General features: G+C 40.7%; 1 pseudogene; it reads right to left on the reverse strand.

The window, feature by feature from the left end:
• Positions 1–214: 214 nt before the first annotated feature.
• On the reverse strand, positions 215–3,086 carry LOC125753625 (elongation factor 1-alpha 1-like; annotated as a pseudogene).
• Positions 3,087–6,009: the final 2,923 nt, after the last annotated feature.

The raw sequence follows: 6,009 nt of genomic DNA on the forward strand, positions 1-6,009 counted from the left end.
TGATTTTGAAAACTAATGACTTAAAACTGCCACACAAACACACAAAACCCAAATGGTCCAGAAAACATTCTTTCCTTCTGAAGGTTTTATAATGCATTGTTATCATTAACTAGTCTTTTATTATTAAACTTAAATGGCCAATTGACACAAACAGTTCTGAGACCATTCTTCAACCACTCATTAAGACTGGGGTGCCAGGTGTTGGGGATAATATTCATTTAGCCATCTGAGATTTCTGGGCAGACTTGGTAACCTTACAAGCTCCATCTGCCTTCTTGTCCACTGCTTTGATGACACCCACAGCAACCATCTGTCTCATGTCACGAACAGCAAAACACCCCAGAGGAGGATAGAGAAGCTCTCAACACACGTAGGCTTGCCAGGAACCATTTCAACAATGACAGTATCGCCAGATTTCAAGAATTTAGGACTATCTTCCTGTCTTTTCCCAGAACAACGATCTATCTTCTTCAGCTCAGAAAACTTGCAAGCAATGTGAGCTACATGACAATCCAGCACAGGTGCATATCCAGCATTGATTTGGCCTGGATGGTTCAGGATAATCACCTGAGCCATGAAGCCAGCTGCTTCCATTGGTGGGTCATTTTTACTGTCACCAGCCACATTGCCACGATGAACATCTTTGACACATACATTTGTTTAAAGATTTTATTTATTTATTTATTTATTTATTTATTTATTTATTTATTTATTTATTTATAGATTTTATTTATTTATTCATGAGAGACACACACAGAGAGGCAGAGACACAGGCAGAGGGAGAAGCAGGCTCCATGCGGGAAGCCTGACATGGGACTCGATCCCAGGTCTCCAGGATCACGTCCTGGGCAGAAGGTGGTGCTAACCGTTGAGCCACCCGGGCTGCCCAACACATATATTCTTAACATTGAAGCCCACATTGTCCTCAGAAAGAGCCTCACTCAAAGCTTTATGGTGCATTCTGACAGACTTTACTTCAGTCGAATTTTGACTGGAGTAAGGGTGACCATCATGCCAGGTTTATGAATACCAGTCTCCACTTGGCCCACAGGGACAGTACCAATACCACCAATTTTGTAGACGTCCTGGAGAGGCAGACGCAAGGGCTTATCAGTTGGACAAGTTGGTGGCAGAATGCAATCCAGAGCCTCAAGCAGTGTGGTTCCACTGGCATTCCCATCTTTACGAGTGACTTTATATCTCTTGAACCAAGGCATATTAGCATTTGGCTCCAGCATGTTGCCACTATTCAGCCAGAAATTGGCACAAATGCTACTGTGTCGGGGTTGTAGCCAATTTTCTTAACGTAGGTGCTGACTTTTTGACAATATTCTCATATCTCTTCAATATACGAGGCTGTAGGGTGGCTCAGTGGAATCCATTTTGTTAACACCAACAATTAATTGTTTTATACCCAGTGTGTAAGCCAGAAGGGCATGCTCACAGGTCTGCCCATTCTTGGAGATACTGCTTCAAATTCACCAACACCAGCAGCAACAATCAGGACAGCACCGTCAGCCTGAGATGTGCCTGTAATCATGTTTTTGATAAAGTCTTTGTGTCCTGGGGCATCAGTGCTGGTCACATAATACTTGCTGGTCTTGAATTTCCACAGGGACATATCAATGATACCATGTTCACGTTCATCTTCAGTTTATCCAAGATTCAGGCATATTTGAAGGAGCCCTTTCCCATCTCAGCAGCCTCCTTCTCAGATTTTTTGATAGATTTTTTGTTGATCCCACCACATTTGTAGATCAGATGACCAGTAGGGATAGATTTGCCCAAATCCATGTGTCCAATGATGACAATGTTGATGTGAGTCTTTTCCTTTCCCATTTTGGTTTAGGTTTAGTGGTGGTGTTCATGTCACCTGTGTTCTGGCAGCAAATCCATTGCCGAAAAGCTTTAATCAACTTCTTAATCCCACCACTTTCCTATAGACACTCCCATTCAACCATACCAGTGTTTTCATGTTCCCCCATCATTTGCCATATGCACTATTCTGTTCCTCCAGCCAGAGACCCTTCCCCATATCTTCTCTGGAACAAACCTTATTCTTTCTTCTAGATCCATCTCAGCTCTTCTCTTGATAGTGACCATTTCAGCTTCAGGTTGGATATTCCCTCCCTTAATCTCACAATGCAGCTATCATCTGAACCTCAGCCATGCTACCTTGAAGTGCTTTTTAGCAATTTGTATTCATATCATTAATGAAGTTACTCTACAAATATTTACTGAGACCCCACTATGTACCATGCAATGGTGTGAGGGCTGAGGGTAGAGTAGTGAGCACAATTATTTGTTCTCATGGACTTTGCAGTCTCTATCTGGAGAGATAATCAGTAAATGACACTAGTAAAAAAAAAAAATCCTCACAAATATCTGTATATTATAACACTCAGCATTTTAGCACCTGCCTTTGGCCCGGGGCATGATCCTGGCATCCCGGGAACAAGTCCCACATCGGGTTCCCTGCATGGAGCTTGCTTCTCCCTCTGCCTATGTCTCTGCCTCTCTCTCTCGCTCTCTGTGTGTCTCTCATGAATAAATAAATACAATCTTTGAAAAAAATAACAATCATGGTAGATGCATGCTAGAAATGAAGGATCTCATCTTAGAGACATAGGGAATAACTCCAACCCCATCCCCCACTCTGGTAAAGTGGTGTTTAAGCTGACGATCAATGACAGGCTAAAGTTTGCCAGGTCAGAGGTTTGGGACAGCTATTGAAGGTAAAAGCAATGGCCTAGGCAAAGGTCTAGAGGCAGAAAGAGCTAGGCTGACTGAAGTGATAGGAAGAAGTTGTAAACTCCCTGATGGCATTGCCCATCCCTGAAATTTCTTTGCATCCCACCACCACGCCCTGCTCTGTTCATAGTGGGTTCTTACTTGCCATTACATAGTGGTGTTGGTTACACTGGCATTTCTTGATCTGGAAATCAGGATATAATTTTCTATTCTGATCATTCTTTTTAAACTCTGGGAATAAGGAGATAAGATAATTTTTTAAAACCTACCCCTTCATCTCTTGACCAGGCACTGTTCTTCTCAGCAATGGAATTTCTTGGGAATCCAAGGCCCAAAGTAATTATTTCATTGTGTGAAATCCTAATTATAGTATATAAATAGATTTAATTTAATAGCTCTAAGAGAAGAAAGTACACTATTTGCAAATGGTTACCCAATAGGACATATTTCCTTTATTCAGCAAACTTTAGCAACAGCATTGTTTTAAAAGGAAGTGAGGAAAAATACTGAGAATACTTTTGGAGGGGTAGCACATATTCTCCCTGATAGTGATTATGCTAGGGAAGAGAAGCCATACTTATTTGAGAGTATTTTCTAAGGCCATCTATAGGAATAAGTAGTGTTCAATTAAAAAAAAAAAAAAAAAAAACAAGTGCCAAAACCTGTATACTTACTGCAGTTGCGATTTATTTATTCCATAATAATTTATTCTTTGAAGAGATTACTTAAATATTTTTATATTGAGTGGCTCAGGGAAATAAAAATTCTGCCCAGTTTTATTTTTTATTTTTATTTTTTTAAGATTTTATTTATTCATGAGACACACAGAGAGAGAGAGAGGCAGAGAAGCAGGCTCCATGCAGAGAGCCCGACATGGGACTCGATCCCCGGTCTCTAGGATCACACCCTGGGCTGAAGACAGTGCTAAACCGCTGAGCCACCTGGGCTGCCCTCTGCCCAGTTTTATAATCAGTTATCGCTCAGCACCCATATTACATTGGACTTCTTGACATGTTTCTTAAACCCTTTGATAACTGCTCTGGGCAGTTAAATAAGACTCTTGCACAATCTCAAAGCAAGGCATCATTTTCTCTTTCCAGTTTTAGTAAGGTTCACGCTAATCTTTTAGATTTCTAAAATCTAAAATCATTTAGATTTCTTTGTGCCTTCTCAGAAAGAATGTCTAATTCGTGTTGAAAACTTTACTTTTTTTTAAGATTTATTTATTTATGATAGACATAGAGAGAGAGGCAGAGACACAGGAGGAGAGAGAAGAAGCAGGCTCCATGCCGGGAGTCTGACATGGGACTCGATCCTGGGACTCCAGGATCACGCCCTGGGTCAAAGGCAGGTGCTAAAGCGCTGAGCCACCCAGAGATCCCCATGTTGAAAACTTTAAATGGATCACTTAGACGGTTTTGCTCATGGAGAAGGAAGCCTTTGATGGATCCAAACAAGAGGTTTTTCTCGAGACCTATGAATTCTGAGAAACTCAGGAAGGCTTTGGGAGTCACAGCCAAGAGTGATAATGAATGGGCTGTGACAGTTTACTGGGTGATGAATGCTTTGGAAGGCAGAGGAAGGAGCAACAGTTGTACTTGGGGGCCAAAGAGGATTTCAGAGAGGAAGCAACATTAAGGGAAATTTTGGAAGATAAATTTTATCAAGTGTACAAAGTAGATGAGGGCTGTCCCAAGCAAAGAGAACAGAATCACAGAAACATGAAAGAAGTGCTTAGAAAATTGCAATCATTTGGAAAGGGAGGAGTGCAGAGCAGATGTGGGGTAGGGTAGAGTAGGGTAGAAGGTAAGGATGGGAAGGAGTAGGATCAACTGGAGGAGCAAGACTGAAGGTGTGGAAACTAGCTAGAATACTGTAATAGTCCGTAATGGAGATGACAGGGACATGAATGAAGTAGTGGAAGTGGCAGGAAAAGAATAGAAAATATTAGGAAGGCTCTTAAGAAGTAAATCACAGTGTGGCAGTTGATTAGGTACAGAACATGGGGAAGGAGAAGTCTAGGATGGCATTTTTATCCACTTTGCCCTTAATGTGATTCTGCATCACTGTTTCTTAAAATCCAACATTAATTTATTCGATTAACATGTATTGGGGGTCTATTATGTGCTAGATGTCATACCAAACACAGAAGATACAAATTCATTTATTTAACATATTGCATTGGCCCCTGCTCTATGGTCAAGCACTGTTCTAGACTCTTAGAATCTAGCAATGAAGGAAGCACAAAATCTTTTGAGACAAGCAAAAAAAAAAAAAAAAATACACAAAATGGAAGAGTAAATGTTTCTCTTTATTAACTTGACTGGAAGCAGGGGCCATGCCTTCTCAAACAGCTGCTTTGAAGTGACTAAGCGGGGACAGAATTTTTTATATTGTTAAAAGGAGTCAGTCTGTGAATAGGTAACTGAAATTCTGACAATAAAAACCAGAGCAAAATATCAAGCATCCTGGCATTCAAATGTTAGCAAAATAGGATGTTGGTGATATATGTGGGCATGTGAAAGAACAAAAAGACTTCCATAATTCCTCTCAGAAAGGTATAAATGATTATTTCTTAGTAATGTAACCATAATGTAGAACCAAGTGGAAGGGAAAAGCCAACATGAGACCGGAGAAATTTAAGATAGTTTTACAAAATACAGTCTTTCAAATTCTTGCTCTTATGAAATTACTTTTAGTGCATAAATAGATGATAAACAAAATGAGTCAGTACATTATGTAGTTTATTATAAGGTGATATGTTTTACAGAGAGAAATATAGAGCAGGGAATACAAATAAGACGTGCGAGTGTGTTCGCGCATGTGCACGCACATGCATGCTTGCGTGCCTGTGTACTATGTGAAGAAGGCTGATTAGGGAAGAACCACTGAGACAGTGACAGATGCAGCTAAGAAAGTGTGCCTATCTCCAAGAAACTCAGTGTCCTGGACAAATCAGGCAAGTGCTGTACCATTGTGAGGCATTCTGTATTAGGGGAATGCACAGAGTGTTATGGAAGCCCATGCATTGAGCACCTAACCCAGTTGGGATATGGGGGGATGGTTAAAGAAAGCATCTCAGATGACGTACCACCTTAGCTATAACCTGAAATTTGAGTGAGAGTTAGTTGGTGAGACAAAGGATGAAAGTTTTCAATCTAGGAAAAAGAAGCACCATATGCCAAGGTGTAAAGGTGTGATGGTTTGGAACTTTCAGGGAACTTCAGTAGCTGAGTATAATTGGAGAACAGGGTGTGT

The sequence above is a fragment of the Canis lupus genome, chromosome 25 (genome assembly GCF_003254725.2).
Source record: "Canis lupus dingo isolate Sandy chromosome 25, ASM325472v2, whole genome shotgun sequence".
In the NCBI taxonomy this organism is placed as follows: domain Eukaryota; kingdom Metazoa; phylum Chordata; class Mammalia; order Carnivora; family Canidae; genus Canis; species Canis lupus.